Source organism: Lepisosteus platostomus, chromosome 4, assembly GCF_059453375.1.
Source record: "Lepisosteus platostomus isolate fLepPlt1 chromosome 4, fLepPlt1.hap1, whole genome shotgun sequence".
Classification (NCBI taxonomy): domain Eukaryota; kingdom Metazoa; phylum Chordata; class Actinopteri; order Semionotiformes; family Lepisosteidae; genus Lepisosteus; species Lepisosteus platostomus.
Window position 1 is genome coordinate 64,182,813 of NC_142614.1, and position 18,284 is coordinate 64,201,096.

General features: G+C 34.4%; 2 long non-coding RNA genes across 2 annotated transcripts; one reads left to right on the top strand and one right to left on the bottom strand.

Moving 5' to 3' along the window:
• Nucleotides 1–10,056: 10,056 nt before the first annotated feature.
• Nucleotides 10,057–11,670, bottom strand: LOC148673599 (uncharacterized). Its single transcript, XR_015936216.1, has 2 exons — nt 11,529–11,670; nt 10,057–10,721 (listed from the first exon to the last, which is right to left on the bottom strand). It is a non-coding gene; the product is annotated as an uncharacterized LOC148673599 (long non-coding RNA).
• Nucleotides 11,671–15,835: 4,165 nt separating this feature from the next.
• LOC148673600 (uncharacterized) lies at nt 15,836–17,247 on the top strand. The gene is made up of 2 exons (XR_015936217.1): nt 15,836–15,909; nt 16,689–17,247. It is a non-coding gene; the product is annotated as an uncharacterized LOC148673600 (long non-coding RNA).
• The last annotated feature ends 1,037 nt before the right edge of the window (nt 17,248–18,284 follow it).

The window sequence follows — 18,284 nt, forward strand, 5'->3', positions numbered from 1 at the left end:
GGATATCAGGACATCTGGGATTGAAGAAAGGGATTAAATTATATACAGTATACACCAAGGTGAAATGGAGTAAAGTGTGAAAGAGAATCTGACGAATATGGTTATCCTGTGGTGATTTGAAAAAGCTGAGGAATAAACTGTTATAGGAGAGAGAGAGAGTGAGTAGATAGGGAGGATTTACCTTTATTTGAATAATTAGTTTTGTTTCTTTTTTGTTGGGGGGGGGGGACTGGGAGTACTGTAAATAGACTGCACTTGTTTGCTTGGGTACTTTTGCAGTGGAGCCAGTTTGAGATAAAACGGACCTACTTTGGCCTCAGGACATTGTGTGACAAATCAACCTGCAACGAGTTTTTGTTACTTAAGTAAAATAAACCCCTTGGCCACACTTCTCGTTATATTTTTGGCTGGTTTCCTGAGTCTGGTTCTAGTTGTAACTCTACAAGACAGGTTCTACCTCCTTATGTTATAGACTCAATAAGGCATGATTGGGAAAACATAACATGTTTATGAGATTAATTTTCTCAGCTGTATAAGATCGCTTTATTAGCCATATACAATTTCTTGCATTAGGGATTTGTCTTTTCGCATACCCCAGCTTGCATTGGTGGGTGCCACTAATACAGTGAATAATAGCAATAAGAAAACAGGTGATTAATAGGCTGCCTTAAGGTACAGTTGTGCACACTATTTTATTCAAGGGCATATAACTGTTTATTTTGTTCTCTTGTGCTCATATGTTTGCTCTGAAAATTATTACAGCATGTTCAGTTTATTGAAGAAACACGTTATCAAATGATAATTGAATGAATAAACAAATCATGCATAGTTCTAACAATATACATGTAGTACTTATCAGCTACAGTAATGTATGCAGGTACTTGCAGAAGCTCAACCACTCATGAATTTCTTAATGTTTTGTGTGATGCAGAAGATTGAAAAATTGTCCAAAACACGGTGAATAGAATAAGAGAAGTTTATTTACAGGGGGGAATGCAATAGCAAGGAAACACAAAGATTCTCATAATAAAAAACAGTGAAAATGATAATAGAGACTCAGTGCAGGGTCAGTACAAAACAGAGAGAAACACTCCAAACTCCAGCCCTTAACACATGACATAAATTCACTTTAAAACACAAAACACCTCCTCCTCATTTAGATATTACTATTGAGACAATTAGGCATTACTTGAAACAATAGAAAGTCTGTATCGCCAACAAAGGACAAGCATTCCTGATCTGGATGGCACAGGTAACAAACAATTCTACATACAGTACATTTACACAAGACATGGTTGTAGTATTTATGGTCTGTTTACATGAGGAATACTGTTCATACTGTTCAATTATCATATAAGTATTTCATTTGTTGAGGTGTGTCCCTCCTGCTCTATGCTTCATATACCAGCAATGATAAATACAGTTTGACAATGACGTGACACGCCTGTTTCAGGTGAGTACATTTTGCATGTGTAGTTTGTAAAGTTTCTCGATTGTCTCAGTGACTCTGTCGTGACATTTGGTGATACAGAAATATTTCATATAAGCATTATACAGTACTGTATGTAGCAAGTATCTTTTATCATTCTACAGCATAAGCCTGGTTAAAGTAACACCTATATTAAATTCAAGTACACTGGCAATAATTCAAGCCAATTCAATCTTAAACCAAGACTCAAGTATTTTGCCAAATACAGGAATCCTTAATCTGATGTTTGTATGATTATTGCATTAACTAGACAAAAAGTTAGTCAGATGTGGAATACAGGTCAAATGCCTGTTGCACCACATGGTGAGCAGCTGAGTGTAAGCGATAAAAATTCAGGGGATTTAAAGAGTTTGTCAAAGACAAAAAACAACCCTCTTCAAGTCCAGTCATTGATCCAGATTAGTGTTTTATGATTCCTCAACAACCACTAAGTGTTGTTGTTGCACAAAGATCTAAGGATATCAAGGCCATATCAAGTCCTGCCAACCCTCAGTCAGATGGGCATGGCTACCTGGATGACTTGATGACATTATAGTTCTTAAAGGGTAACTAATTTAAATGGGCTCTTACTGTATAGGCAAAAATGGGTGCTCTGAGGACCTACACAAATTCAGTCTGATTATGGACTTAAAGGATATTAGCATTTTACTGTGACTGCTAGAAATATAAGACAAATATAGAAATATAAGATAAGATGCTAGAAATATAAGACAAATAAAATATAAGCCAACAGTCCTATCACCCTGCAACTCACAAATGGCAACCCACTGACGCTAAGCAGGTGTGAGTCTAGTTAGTAACTGGATGGGAGATCTCCTGGGAAAAACTAACATTGCTGCTGGAAGAGGTGTTAGTTGGGCCAGCAGGGGGTGGTTTGTGTGGGTCCTAATGCCCCAGTTTAGTGACGGGTACAAAAAGGCGCCGAACTTCGGATGAGATGTAAACCAAGGTCCTGACTCTCTGTGGTCCTTAAAAATCCCAGGGTGTTTCTCGAAAAGAGAAGGGGTGTAATCCCGGCGTCCTGGATAAATCTCCCATTGGCCGTTACCAATCAATGGCCTCCTAATAATCCCCATATATGAATTGGCTTCATTACTCTGTTCTCCTCCCCACTAATGGCTGATGTGTGATGAGTTATCTGGCTGCTGTCGCATCATCCAGGTGGGGCCTGCACATTGGTGGTGGTGGAGGGGAGTCCCCATTACCTGTAAAGCGCTTTGAGTTGAGTGTCCAGAAAAGCGCTATATAAGTGTAAGAATTATTAATTATTATTATTATAAAAATATCTGAAAATATGTCAAACTATATGTTTTCTGAGAAAACTGCTAAAATCAGCAGATCAGCAATGGCACAATTAATTGCTGTGTACAACAGTCCAATCGATAGGGAAATCCAGGTCTGATGGACTAGGTAAGAATGTCTAATTACTACAAATCTGTGCTGTAGTGATTGATGCAATTTTGTGACTGAATGCCACAACACTGTCAAATCCTGGGACCTTACTTGCTAGCTATCTGGCAGACTCATCCTGATTTGACAACATTCCACCAGGATAATGCATGTCCTTGTGCTGCTTGTGTAACAGTGGCTTTCTTCTGAGATTCAGGTGTGACTGTTATGCCCTACGCATCTCATTGAATATTTGTGAGATAAGCTTGGGAGACGTGTGATTTAGGCTTACAGACTACTGATTGGTCTCAGGCATGTCCAGGCTCAATGTGAGTGATAGAATCCCTTAAGACAGTATCCACAACCTGGTGCAAATCATGGGTTGCAGAAGTACAGTACAGCCTTTATGAATTCCAATCCTGGTCACATGCTACTAGACTGTTAGGTTTTTTTACATTTGACCCCCCGTTGACCAACAATGTTAGTGATAAATGTTATAATGATTTTACCTATTCAGTCTGTTCAATGACATTAATACCATGATTAACTGATCACTAACATAACAATGTGTTTGTTGCAAAAAGATCTTGTAATGCTCCTGATTATTAATGTATGATTTTGTTGTAGTTATAGTTTTTGTGATGGTCAGATTACTTTGATCTAGTTATTTCATGCACAGCGTTAAATAAAACCTCTGTTTAAGAATGGCAGAATGTCCTTTAAATCATGAATGTTTTTCCAGCCCCAGGATACAGTTTTACATAAGAAAAATATATACATACTACAGTATATATAATATATTTTTTGAGGATGTTTTGACTATTTTTTAATCAACTGTAATTAACACAGTCAATGGAACTTTATCATAAGCAATTGACCTACTGTACCTCTATAGAGCACCATTGAAATTCCTGAATTTTACACCTTTGTAGTCTTATACCTTTTTAAATTTTACTTTTGTAGAGATTTTATGTATCTTTGGCATAAACGTGTATTTTCAAAAATGATTGTTTAGGTTTTCAAAAAGGAAAAAAAGGAACACAAAATACAATCAACACCCAATGTAAGTAGTTCTCCCAGCCCTATACTAATTGCCCTGCCCCTAGAGGGAACTGTTGCTATTCATGTCTTCTAGACCTAAAGGTATGTTGCACAAAATATGTTATTTATTATTTAATTAATTTTGCATTTTACTTACATTTCTTAGATATTTTTGTGTGTATTACTGTACTTTGTTTTTTGAAAATGCATGAAGTATTGTCTCATGCTACATATTGTATACTCTTTAATTCAAACCATTTAAACCATGATGTAATCACTGTTCAGTTCATGCACTTTGACAATATTTAACATTAAAATGTATATGACAATTCAGTTATACTTGTATTTCTTCTATTTTGTTTCCTATTTTTTAAGAATAAACCAAGTCTTTTGTGCAGATTAGCTACAGGTTTATCAGATTGGCCATTACTGTGGGAAAAGTCCTCTATTTCTGATTTTACAGACATAATTCCCCTTAGGCAGATTTTATTTTTTTAAATAAAAAGTCTGTTAAAGCTAAATCTGTTAAACTGAGGATTAACTGAATGTGAATCTTTATAAGTAATCCATAGTATATAACCACTACCTTGAAGCAGAATTAAAGGAGGCATAAACCATGAAAAAAGTCATGAGTAAAAGTACAACATTTTAATTAGGAAGTATGTACTATGCCTTGTTTGACATTTAAGTACATTTTGGGGTGAGAAGTAGAAAAAGCTCAAGAGATTTACCTCATGCTGCTTTTCTGAGAAAATGGTGTAATTGCTACCTTTCGTTTCAGTGAAGCATCACCAGATCACAATAAGTCCAAGCAATCTTTAAAATCCAATTACCAGAGAAGGAATGTGCCAGTGCCCTCTTCAAAATCCCACCTGACCCCTGGAGTCCCTGGAGAAATAAATGTGTAGAATTCCAAAGTGAATAGATGATCCCCATCTTCCACCATGATCTTCAGGCTCATGCTTCTTGAGTAAATAGATAAATAAAAAATGCAATTACTGAAAAATCAAATTATTTGTTTCTCTATGTTTTAGCATTCTGCTACACCCCATTATCAACAATATATCAAAATGATGCTTTAGATAATCATGTACTGAATTAGATTTGTAACCCACCTACACTCCCTATTAACTATTGAAGTATACAGTATAGTATGGATAGTTCACTTACAATACATATTGGAACACAGCAGGGTCCTGAGCCATTTCTCATGGCGAGCATCCTGAAATCTTAGTTCACAGTGGGAAATACAGTAATTGCTTGAATTAAAAAAAAGAGCTCTGAGGAAATGTTAACCAGAAGAGCTTGCAGTCTTCAATAATAAGAACTGAGGATATCTGGTACAGAATGTGAGCTCCTGAACACACTGATTTAGCAATGCTTTCAAGAACTCCAGGCTTGGAAGCTGTACAATACACATGTTTTAGCTCATGATTGTTGATACAGTATGATATCCAGTTTATTGTCTCATTAAATGTAATCCATCACACAACATGATTGTTACCTAATCCAGACAGGTTTACTAGTGATGGCACAAATGCATTCAGCTCACCTAAGAGGAAAAACGCAAACAATTTTCAAAAGAAATCACATGTAAAACATTGTCAGAGAAAGCAATATGGTACAGTATGTAATCCTTCATTCAGGAATCTAGTCTGCTGTCTATAATTATGTACTGTATGCAGTAATTGGACAAATGCTGAACAGCAGTGCTGAGTTAAGAGTAAGTTCAGATACCCAAGAATTGTGGAGGATTGCTTATACCTCATGAAGAGATGGCATACTGTATTATGAAATAATTGAAATGGCAAGAACTGAGATAAACTGCCAGATGTCATGAAACTGTGTAGTGAGATACACCAAAACCTCCTTCTAACTAAAGAATAGATAATATTTAATGTAATGTGAGCTCCTTACATTCAGAGATAATCTCATCTTGTACAGTAGTTACATAAAATGACTATGAGATCATGACTGAGAAATTTCTAAAAAAAAAATACTAAATAGTTTATGTTAGAGGGTGCTGTAGAAGGCTGGATAAGTGTTTATTTTATCATTTGTAAACGTCAGTTACTATTCCAAAAGATTTTAATCAATTTCAATTGTGTTGATTCTGTTGGCAATATTTTTCATTTTAGTGGGTCAAGCTTCATGTTTCTCTGCCTGCAGGCTTGAATAGCACCTGATCCTCAAAATGTCTGAAACCATCAGACTTTTGGGGCTTAATTATTTTTCTTTCAGAAATCACAGTGAAGGCATTCCTTTGGTTATGTAACACAATTTTGACTTTAAAACCACCATAAATAATTTCTACAGTGTCTATTTAAGACATTAGTATTTTTGTACTGCATAATACAATGTGTTCATTATATTCCAAACTGGGTTCATGTGAGCTAAGCAGTGCTAATAATATGACATGAAAGGGACATACTACCATTTACATTTTAAATAGTGCACACTAGCTCAAGACTAAAATTGGACTTGCAATACATTCTCTGGAACTCTTACATTATTTGAAGGCCGTACATTATTACAGCTCAGTTATAAATGGGATCTGAGACATCTGTGAGGTATTTTTAGGTAACATACTTATTGTGAGATTCCTTCAAAATGGAATTTTAACATAAATAATGAGTACTGATTATTTTTATTAAGACATCCTTTGATGGTCTAACTTAAAGCTTTTTAATTTTTAAAGAAAGTAACAATTCTTCCCTGGTTTATGCCAGCGAACAACTGTATAGCAATCAAAAAGATTATGCGCCTCTTGACTGCAGTGTCACCTGGCACAGTCAATTGCCTGTGCCTGTTGTGTATAGAAGCAATAAAAGATCTGATTTTGTATGGTAAATACAGTGTTTGTGAGTGATAAAAAATGAGTTTGCACCCATCATGGGAGCAGGAAAGCTGATGCAGAAGAAAACTCAGAATTCAGCAAGAAGGGGGAACAACATGCATACTGCACATATAATGTTTCTGAGGAGTTCTTAATACAATATCAAGGATCCTTTAAAAAAACTGGGACATTTAATTTCCTTGAAGCATTACAGATTTTCCTGGCCAGCTGCTTTGAAAAGAAAACAAACCAGTGGCACCCCTAGATGATGGCCTAGTATACTGTATTTATTAGAAGCTTTAAAAAATCCTCACTTTTATTGTTGTGACCTTTACATTTTACTTATTTTTATATTTCACCACACTGGAAAGCTTTTCGTTCTGTACTGCTTCTATTTATTATCTAAGATACTTGTCGATTCATCTTTATATTTCTGACAGCAGAATTTCGGTGCTTTTGGATGTTATGATTTTTGGATGGTACCATGTTTTTGAGGCTCATTTGTTGGTTTCTTTTAAAGCTTCTCTCTCCCCGTCTGTGTGCCCGTGTGTCTCATGGAGAGCAAGCTGGGGTATGCGAAAAGACAAATTCCTAATGCAAGAAATGGTATATGGCTAAGAAAGTGATCTTATCCTATCTCTTATCTTATGTTCATAGACTGTATTGTGCTCATGTTTTATTAGAGCTTTAGTCCTCCCACTTAAGTGCCAGTTTATTAATTTACATTATTTTTGTCTTGAGGTTTTAACTTGTGCACAGTGCTGCGCCTCATGAATTTGGTACAGAATGGGACAACACGTTATTTAAAAAAAACATGGAAACACTTTCATTTCAAAGAGTAACATCATGGCTCTACACTGTGTTGGAAAGAAGGTATCAGTGTCTCTGCATGACTGAGACTGTGGTGAAAAAGCAAGCACACCCCTAAAGATTATGATGTGACATATTCAGACATATTTGACCTTTGCTTAGTCTTTACCAATTGAAAACAGCAGATGAAGCTAATCTCATTTATGTGACAAAAAAAAATCTTCTATGTCATTATATGTTTTTTTAAAATGTAATATCCTCGACAAGGGCAAGATGTAATCTTTTGTGAAGCAATCTAAACATTTTAGTTTTGTTCTTGGAATGTCTTGATTTACAAAATAAAACCTTCAAACGAAAGCTATTGCATGATGCTAGAGAAAAGAACTCTACTAACAGCTTTGTGTATTGTGTATTGTGTATTCCCTCAAATATTAATTTTTAGTATTTAAAATTATAGTGTACACTCTAAACAACTCACTGTATTCTAATCATGGAACTAAAACATCCAGACATTATTTGACATGTCAGTAACTGTTCTACTATGCTTTGTAAAAAGTCTGTATAACTTAGGGCCTAAACTAGTCATTTGAAATATTTTCCTCATCTTAGAGAAGTTTTTTTAGTTGCAATTATCATCTTGTTAGAGCGATGTGACATTTAATCTTTGATAAGCGATTTTATGTAGAATTAAAATAGAAACAGAGATTTGACTACACATAAACAGTGGAGAAAAGAAAGTTAATTTGTCAAAGCACAACATCATTCCACTCTTTAAAGTAAGTAATTACCATCAGAAATGCAACTTGTAGCTCAAAGATTTGTTTTTTCAATTAGATGATGATCCTTAACACACAAACAAAACTAAATTTAAATTGCTGAAATTGTAAAAAATAAGCACAGATTTTGAAACAGATGTACTGTTTTCACTAGTTCCCTGATCTCAAACCCACTGAGGTTGTTTAACAGAATGTGTTGGCAGACTAAATAGATAAATAAAGTCATACAGTCAATTGCATTTTCTTTTGAGACAATAGAATTTTATATGCATCAACACTTTATAGTCATTTTTCCTGTAGGCTTATGTAATGGCTGGAGGTATATATGTGCAAAAATGCAAATGGCTGAAAATGTCAACAGACATGGAAAAAAATCCTCCTCATTAATGACTTACTGTATGTTGCCTGAAAAAGTAGATATTGTTGGTCACGGTTCAATTGGTACTGTATATCTCAGTACAATCACTGAATATACAGTTTCACTGTTTGACATTTTGCCATATTATCAATTTGGAAAACAAGAGGTACTGAATGCACTAGTTGCCTCCGATCCTTTAATGATGACATCTCCCTTATTGAAATGATCATTGAAAGATTTTGTCAATCCCAGTAAAAGAAAAAGAGTTGGCTCAATGGTACAGGCTAACATATCAACTAATCTATTATTTGTACTTACGTCAGACAGATGGGCTCTTCTTTTTAATTCAGTGCTGAAATCAATAGAAGTAAATTGGCTCTCAGTTTAATCATTTTGAATGCTGTCAGTTGCTTAAAAGCCAATTATGCAGCTTTTGCCCTGCAGATGTAAATGATTTGTCATGAGGTGTAACCTATCTGAATTGTACCCATTGCAAAAATTTTATGTCTACAAAATTATGTACAAAAGAAAGTTTTATGAAGAAAAGCTGCACACCTTTTCATATGGATTATGTATTATGATTGTTGCTCTCAAAGTTATTTGCTTATTGATTCACATTTTTAAAGCTTTTAGTCAGAATTTTTATGACTAAAGTATAATTGCCAAACTACTTACTGTTATCAGTATGTGCAAAGATTATATACATTTCTCTGTGACTAAAACCTCCAGAGATTTATACTAATTGTTCTATCTATTTGCTGTATTATTTTACTTGTTGTTGTTTCTAATGTGTGTTCGTTTTAACTTCCTTTATCAGTCACATATGCATACACAGTGCAGAGATTTTCTAGAGAAAGTATTATGAACCCTCCCATCTGAGGGCAAATGATGAGACTGAGCAGTGATTCCACAAATTTTGTTGTGTCTGTCATGGATGGACTACCCAGTTCTGGACTTTTGCTTCCACCCTGAATTTCCCTTTGGACTCCCTTTGGACTTTCACCTGGACCACGCCCACCCGAGCACCAGTGCACCATCGACACGCCCCCCTGTTCATCAACTAGCCCTGTTCCTAGTCTTCTCTCCCCCGTGTTAGTTTCACTCCCTTCCAGATTCTGCCGTCTGCATAGAGTCCTGATTAACGCTTCGTGTCACAAATCTGCAATGTAACATTTACAATCAAAGTTTATATTCCTAACAAATATTTTAAATAATACTTGAATCGTAAATAGTGTTAAAGAGGTATCCCGATGCTAGAGTATTTTGTAACACTAGCATTATTTAATGGGCATCAGAATATTGTGAAACAGGCATTAAATAGTTATATGTTTGGTTATAACAAATTGGGTTTGCACAATTTATGTTCTATAAGAAGTTTCTTTATTTTCAAACTATATACAGTAGACTGAAACATGAATCTTCTGAGATTTAATGCTGGAGAAGAAAACATTTTAGATTTCACTTTTTTCCAACATTTCATCCAAAAACTATACAAATTTAATTTAATAAAAAGGTAAAAATACAACCATTAGTATTGCCTTCCAGGTAAACACAAATCAATAACAATTAATGCTGAAATACCAACAAAACTTTTGAAAATAGTTTGCCAAAGAACCACATTAGCAACAAACAATTAAAATAAGCTGAGTAATCTACTTGTGAAAATAATACATTCATCATTTGTAGTTCTATGCTAAATGCTGTAGGATTTATGATATACATCTTCAAACATGCACTGTATTGTAAGTTTCTATAACATAGGCTTTGAAGAGAGCTTCAAAAATATCCAAAAAACACTTTGTTTCAGCAGGTTTTCATTTTTAGCCACAGTTCAGTCATCTTCAGGCCGTGAGTCATGAGAATCAGTGGGTAAATTCAGTCTAGCTAACATGCGGAATCGTCTCCACTTCTCCTGGAGTCCAATTAGTCCATCAAAGAGGTCAAGAAGTGCATACTGTTCTCGGATAATGTCAGTGTCAGGTTGTGACTCCTCGTCATCATCTTCAGCACAGGCAGGAGCAGCTGAAAATAAATAAGCACACAGAGAATGTGAAGGAGCTTTATTCACTCAGTCTACAGGCACTCGGTTGGAGTGCAATAGACCTGCAGCTGTTAAAAAACCTTTTTTCTATTTCGCACCAAAAGACATTTAAAGAGTTAAATTATGAAATTTTCATTCAAAGTTCAAATAGAATTAAATAATGAGCACAAATAAATCTAAATCAAGAAATGTTTTGAGGTGGAGGTGCTCAATCTTCGTTTAGAATAGTAACACTTTTAAAAAGGCATTTTTAAGCCAATATAATTTTGAACTTAGTTGTAATAACACAGTAAAATATGTAAACAGGCTCCATCCAACTGTTGAGTTAACCTAAACTTTGATATTTTCTTATAAAGTGTATATCTGTAGTTCTGTACTGTATTTGCAAAGAGAGAAGTTAAAATTCCAAAAATAGTTTTAAGGAAAGAAGTTTAGAACTACTTGACATCTATGGGAAGATCAGCATTTTATCCTATTACTCAGTTACCCCTTAAAAACTGTTACCAATCCTGTAATTATTTAATGATTACACAAACTGCATATTACAGCACAAATTTGGACAGACACTATTCTCCCAACCAGCCCTATGTAAGGAAATATTTGAGACATTTTATGTGAAACCGCTGCTTTTGTTAACAAGTGGTAAGTAGTACAGTATTCTATGCTGTAGAAATACATTCAGTAGTACAATAGTACTAAAACATAGTTGGCCAATTGAACTCTCTCTCCTCTTTTTAAAGAGCAAGATTTAAGAAGTGTTATGAAGTAAAAAGGTTAATGATTCTTACCCCGGTAAATTGCTAAGAATCCCAAGATAATGAAAAAAGTGGTCTTCATCTTGTATGTTTTCATCTGCCTTCAGTTTTGCAATGGTAGTCTCAAGAGCAGCTTTCCTATATATTCCCTGAAAACTGAAACCTCCGCCCTTTAAATCACACATGTATCTGAAACAATAAGGAAATGGCTTCATGTTTGTGTCTGCATTGGGAAGTAGGATTTAAATGACTTCATTTACCAAAAGGGGTTGAAACTGTTATATTATATTATTATTTTATTTATGCTGTGTTCATTTGTTTGTTTAAATTTTCAGGTTGTTTATTTTTACTATGCAACATTGTCCCTGTGTCTCAGAAATGTCATACTTATAGTTAACGCATAGTAATTTAACGTCTGTTTAGCTGTCTGACTTATTAAAATAGTGTGCTGTTGTCTAAATTATATATATAAAGCACACATTATATTTACTCATAGGTCAACTAGCATATACTGTAATTGCTTTATATTCACCTACCATAGTTACAGATACCACAGCACCGTAATGTATACTGTTTATACAATTCTTCCAGCACAACTATTGTGTCTGTGTAACTGTAACATAAGGAAATCAGAGCTCTAAGTTAGCTGTAATAGAGTGAGATTTGAAGAAAAACACACATTTATTTAAACTGACATCTTTTTCAAAACAACAGGTACTGCCAGATAACATCAAACCATCTGGTTCAAAGACAAAAACAATTTTCAGTTTTCTGCAAAGATCCACACCACTTATGCAATCAATAGTGGAAAAATATTATTTTTTAAGGTTTCATATAGACTAACACTGTATATTATGTCTGTGCTTTCAAAGTTTTTTCCACATTATTCCCCTTTTTAAAACAATATGAATTTCAAGCTTCGAATGACATACTCTACTCAAAACCAGTCAGACTTCTTTCAGTTTGAAGTTGTATAGAGAAAAAAATATAATTATGCAACATAGAAGCACAAGATGGAAATGCATGTGTAAAACACTCAGGGGAGTCAATCTTGTCTCCACCCGGTTTCTTCTTGAAAAGTTCCAGATGGATTAAGGCAAAACCTATTTTAACTTGAACTTATACATCATAGCATATTGAAAAATGTATCAAATGTTTTAAACACTTCTTACAATTATATTTTGAAAGAATACAATTAGTAATCAATACTTGATTCACAATCTAATAAAAAGTCATAATACTGTTAATACCAGGTTGCTTTGTAATACCACTCATCTTTCGGCTCTGTCTTTGTATGTACACCACCAGCCAGCAATGACAGCTGGAATAGTTATTTAATAATGTTTTCAAAATAAAGTAAGTTCTATAATATTAAACCTCAGGTCTTGCTTTACTCGTTTTGACCTAAACGTTGATCTTTCTGCTTTAAATGACTCTGTAGAGGTTGTTGCCTTAAAGCACAAACTGCTAGTTACCCTAAAATAAAAATAGTTCTAGCTCGAATTATCCATCTCTTCTTCCATCCATCATCAGAAAACAGCTTACAGTATTTCTCGAAAGGGTCATTTACTTAAGAAGCACAGGCACAAGGCAGAACTGTAAATACACTATGGATGGGTTCCAATCCACTGTAGGCAGGCACACATGAGTAATTTAGAGACGCAACGTTTCCTTGCTGTGTCTTTGGGAGTTTGGAAGAAACTTGTACACCCATAGAAAACAAGCACTGATATGGGAAGAACATGCATCATTTTTTAAACAAAATTGCCCTAGGCTCGACCCAGGTCCCAGATGTTGTGAGGCAGCAGCTCCATCTTCCATGCGACTATTCTGCCCTAGTTCCAATTATACAACAGAAAATTCCACTTTGCTTGGTAATTATTTGCAATATGTTTTTGCCTGACAGCATTAAAAGTTCAACATTTTTTTGAAATTTTTAATCATTATCCATTACATAATACCTGCAAAGCCAGTCACATTATGCAAGAAAACACATGGATTTTTCATAGAGGTTTTTTTTTACTATAATTCAAACGAGGACACAGTTTGTGGTACTATATTAACAGAACATTTAGAAAAACCTGAGCATTTTACTAACCTGAAATAATGGTTTTCATATAGTAATGTAGTACCCAATTTTAATTTTCAGGCTGAATGAGTATTATGCAGCACAAGTGAGATGGGAAATGTGTGGAGGTTGGAGGCATCTGATAACAGTATTCCCACTAATTCAAACAACTACATACTATATATAAAGGATGATTTGTGTATACACACCCCAACAAAACTGATCTAACAAAATGTTGACATCTCTGAGACAAATCAGGCTTTTGAATAAGAAGTTATGGAGATATACATTTTCATGTTGATGTGCAAAAGTACTGGTAATGTGATACATACTTTAATATTCTGTAAATAGCATATTACCCAGAAAAACATTTATTGTATTAAGAAGAGAAGCACCAACATGCCTTGTTTTAAACTTATATGAATGCAACACAATGCAGAGGCACTTTTTTATTTTTAATGCAAACTTTAAAATTGTAATGTTCTGTATATTTTCCTTCCAGTCCTACGCACCTTATTTCTGCCCAAACATGACAGAGTAAATTGTAAATTTAGATTTACATGATATGGCTAACTGAATTAGATATTATTTTTCCACATTGAAAATTGCAATAGAGAAATGTATTTTGAAAATAACATTTAACATATCATACCAGAGAAGTTTAAGAACAGATAAAGGAATATTCTTAATTGAAGTGAACAAAAACACATTGACCTTCTAAATTTACTTTCTCCTTCAGGTTATGGATTTAAGTTTAAATTGATTAAGATTTAAACTGAATACAATTAAACTGAATGACAAATTGATTTATTACTTTAATTTTGACTGCAGAATTAAAATGACTTTAATAAAACAATGAATACTTAATTGCAAAATCCAATGTATTCAAGACAAGGTACAAAACTTTTAAGAAGTATTCAGTAACTGTCTTTGGGAGATACTGTAACTGCATCACCCAAACAGCTTGATCAGCAACATTGCCATAATTACAAGTGTCTGATTTGTGTTTTGCCACATTGTAGGAATGTTACAATGGAATGTATTTTACCAAAGCTGACTAAATGACAAGAAGAAAAAAAGTTCTTAAAATCTTTATTTAAAAAAAAATATTTTGTCTTTGCATTTAAATGTTTCAGTATTGTTTTTCTTATGATCCCTTTTAATGTACAGTACTTTCCATCACTAGAGTAATCTGCCACTGTACTGTAATATGGTAAGAAATATAGCTCATATTAGTATTACAGCTTGACAATATGTGCTTTAGGGCAAAAACTTTATTTTAAAATTAGGGAGAAATAAGTATTGTTTACTTATTATTGCTGAAAATAAAAACAAAGCTACACAATAATACTACACTGCCATTATGTGACCTTATTACATTATATTATTTAGAAACTTAATTTTATTATGAGCATACTTGCTACAGTAAATCCGTACACCAGATTCAATCTGGGAAGATTCACATAAATAAAACAACAACCACATAAGAAACAATATGCATTTCAATGTTTTTTTTTCTTAAAGAATTTGCCAAACAGAATAAAATGAACACCTGTGTAATACTGTATATATATATTTATCACACAAGGCACCTGTTGGGCTGTAAGTGTGATACAGTTCGGAAATTCTCAATCATTTTCATCTTGCAAGGGGAACAGCTCTAATTTCCTGATTTACACCCCTTCAACAAACTCTGCCCAGGCAATAAAACTACATTTCCTCTTTTTTTTATTTTTCTTTAAAGTGTGCATCATAAATTACCACTGCTTTACAAAATGGGAAGAACGTTTGCTCTGGAGCAAAATCATTTATCCCAGTAGTGCACTGTGAAGTAACAGCACTTAAGATTAAACACATTACCAAGAAGAGCAGTTACTCCAGAAAAGAATTTGCAATGTCAGCCAATTTTAGATCTCAATTTTATTTGATGCAGGGTGTTTGTGAAAACATCAGCAGATTTTATATTGTATATTTTGACAAGTCACTCTCAGGTTGAAGGCAGGGATATTATAAGTGCCCTAACAGCACTGGTACTTAAGACCCTTAACTGGCCCTTTACATCATGTAACACTCACTCAGCGCAATTATAAAAACTAACAATGAAATAAAAACATGAATAAGGCCTTGGAATTTCAGTCATCAGCACAAACTGAAATCTGGAAAACTGAAGTTTTCCTATGCATTTTACAGCAATCTGATTGGTTCGTTTTGCAGGGTGGGGTAGGAAAGCAGTAGATAAATGTGAGTGAACTGAAAAGATCCCCCATAGCACTGAAAGAACTCTGAAAATATAAAAGATGAAGACCATTTCATTGATTTTCATGGTTCTGTTGGTTGCCAGTCTGGGTAAGATATGTAGTCCTTTGTCTGCCATATAATTTATTGCTCTGTTTCTGAAGCAGTTTTGACTCAAATTAAACAATAGCATTGCTTAATATAATAGTATTGCTTAATTAATGAATTAATGTATTCATGTAATAGTAATTTCCTGCACTTTTTCAACAGTGTCTCCTTAAATGTACAAGTACTGTATGTTCAGGTTTTTTGTCAACTGTTTTACTGCTAGTAGCTAAGTAAAGGTGGAATAAAGAGTATAAATTAACTTCATACAGTATGTTTGAAATTTTTATGCTATACGGTATATACGTAAACTATTTACATAATCTGTTTAAGAAATAACATGAAGAAAAAATGTGTCCAGCAAGGAGCAATTTATGGCTGTGAGGACATCCCATGTTTGAGTTCTCTCTACAAATTTCATTTCTCTCTTCAAACTCCTCTTATATTCAGGGGTACCTGCAAACAGCTACTGTACAGTCTAAGGCACCCCATAAATCCATCTAGCTAAATGTCACTGTTACTTTAACATTGCCACTAGGTCCCTTTCCCTGATATATATATACTGTATATAGACTGCATTGCAAAATGTAAGTTTTTATTATATGGCCTTTTTTTATAACTGTGGTATAAAGACTTTTTAGTAAATCTTTGCTGTTTTCTTTGAGAAGACACCATATTCTGGCTGTGAATTAACATGCCATTCTTAATAAAACACACCTAGCATTAAAAAATCAACTGCCCTTTTCACAGTTTTCTGATGGTCTCTTCTCCCTTAATTCACCCAGCACATGCTTATGAGGAAAAGGAGACAGCAGAGAATGAAAATGAGCAGGAGCAAAGAGAGAGCCCTGATCTCTTCGATGGAGCGAAGGATCGAATTGAAGACAGATGGGACCGGTTCCTCAGCTTTGCAATGGAGAAGATTGCCAGTGGATTCACAAAACCTCGGTCTGGAAAATAGTGAAGTCATATTTAACCACAACTAAGAAACTGTAGTCTCCCCTTTCTTAAACCACCATATAACACATATCTCCTGTACCTTTGTATATGAACATTGAGAACATTTCCCAAGAGACAAAGAGACAAATTCAAAATATTGTTAAAATATGTTTATTATCATGATTTTCTAAACTGAACTAGCAGTAATTTCTCTTATTTCTCTCCTATGCCGTTGTGCTGTGTGTTTGTGTACTTATTGTATTAGAAACAAAAAAGTTTGATTTCTAACCTAAAATCACAGAGTAACACTTAACTCCATTCTTGTCATATTGAAACTACAATTTCTGTTATGGTTTATGTATACTATACTGTATTTTAATTTAAATTAAATACTGTTTCAACATGTGTGGCAATTGATGTATAATAACTATCTGTTCTTCCATAGTGCATTTATATTTACACTTCTTTTCATTATCTTCTTGTTGATTATATATTATGTTCATGGAAGCTAGATTTTTAATTATAACATACAGAGGAACAGGTGTTTGCATATAGCAGTTTGACAGAAAACATTAAATTATCAGCTTTACAGGATGTTCTTAAATAAATATTTATTTTTATTTTGTGCTGGAGGTAATATGTAGCAAGTACGCACACATGTAGAATACAATCACAGGACCATTCACGTAGCCAGAAGACAAACAATAACAAAAATGTCCCCTGCCTCAAACACATACAGTAGCTGAAAATATGCATTTAGCTTCTTAATTGAGATCACATGTCTCTAGTGCCTTACATAGATGCTACAGTAAATATGAAACCCCAAACAACCTGTTTCCATACAGTAGAGTCATTTTATGCTTGCCAGCCATGAGTATGGTATTACTATACAAAGAGATCTCATTCTTTTCTTTTCTTGTTTTCTCTTAGTGGAAAAGGGGGTAAACAAAAGCTTGTAGTAGTTGAGGTTCTGTAAGCCCAGTGTGTTTAAGTCCATTCCTCTAGAAATGTAATACTTATCCTCAAAAATCTGACAGGCTTGAAATTTAAACAGTGGTTCAATAACATTGATGCATTATTTTATATTAAATATACAGATCTGAATAAAATGGAATGAGAGCATGAGAACTTGTAGTTGAATTTCTCTCTTCAAACTGTAATGGGAGCCGGTCCTGACTCCCGTGTAGTGCGTATTGAGGACCCTATGCAGACTGTAAAATCTGGAAGAGACTGGAGAAGGGCAACGGGGAAAACACGGAGAGGAAGACAGACAGGGGGCGGTACCGACAGTGATCCAGGTGCAGGGGGGAGCGCAGGAAAACAAGTCCAGTAGAATTCCAAAAGGGAAGAACATTGTGCAGTCCAAAGTCCAGGTAGCCAGGAGATCAATCCAAGACAAACGGTTAAAAACAGGAACTGGGTTGGAACAGGAACAGGGAAGC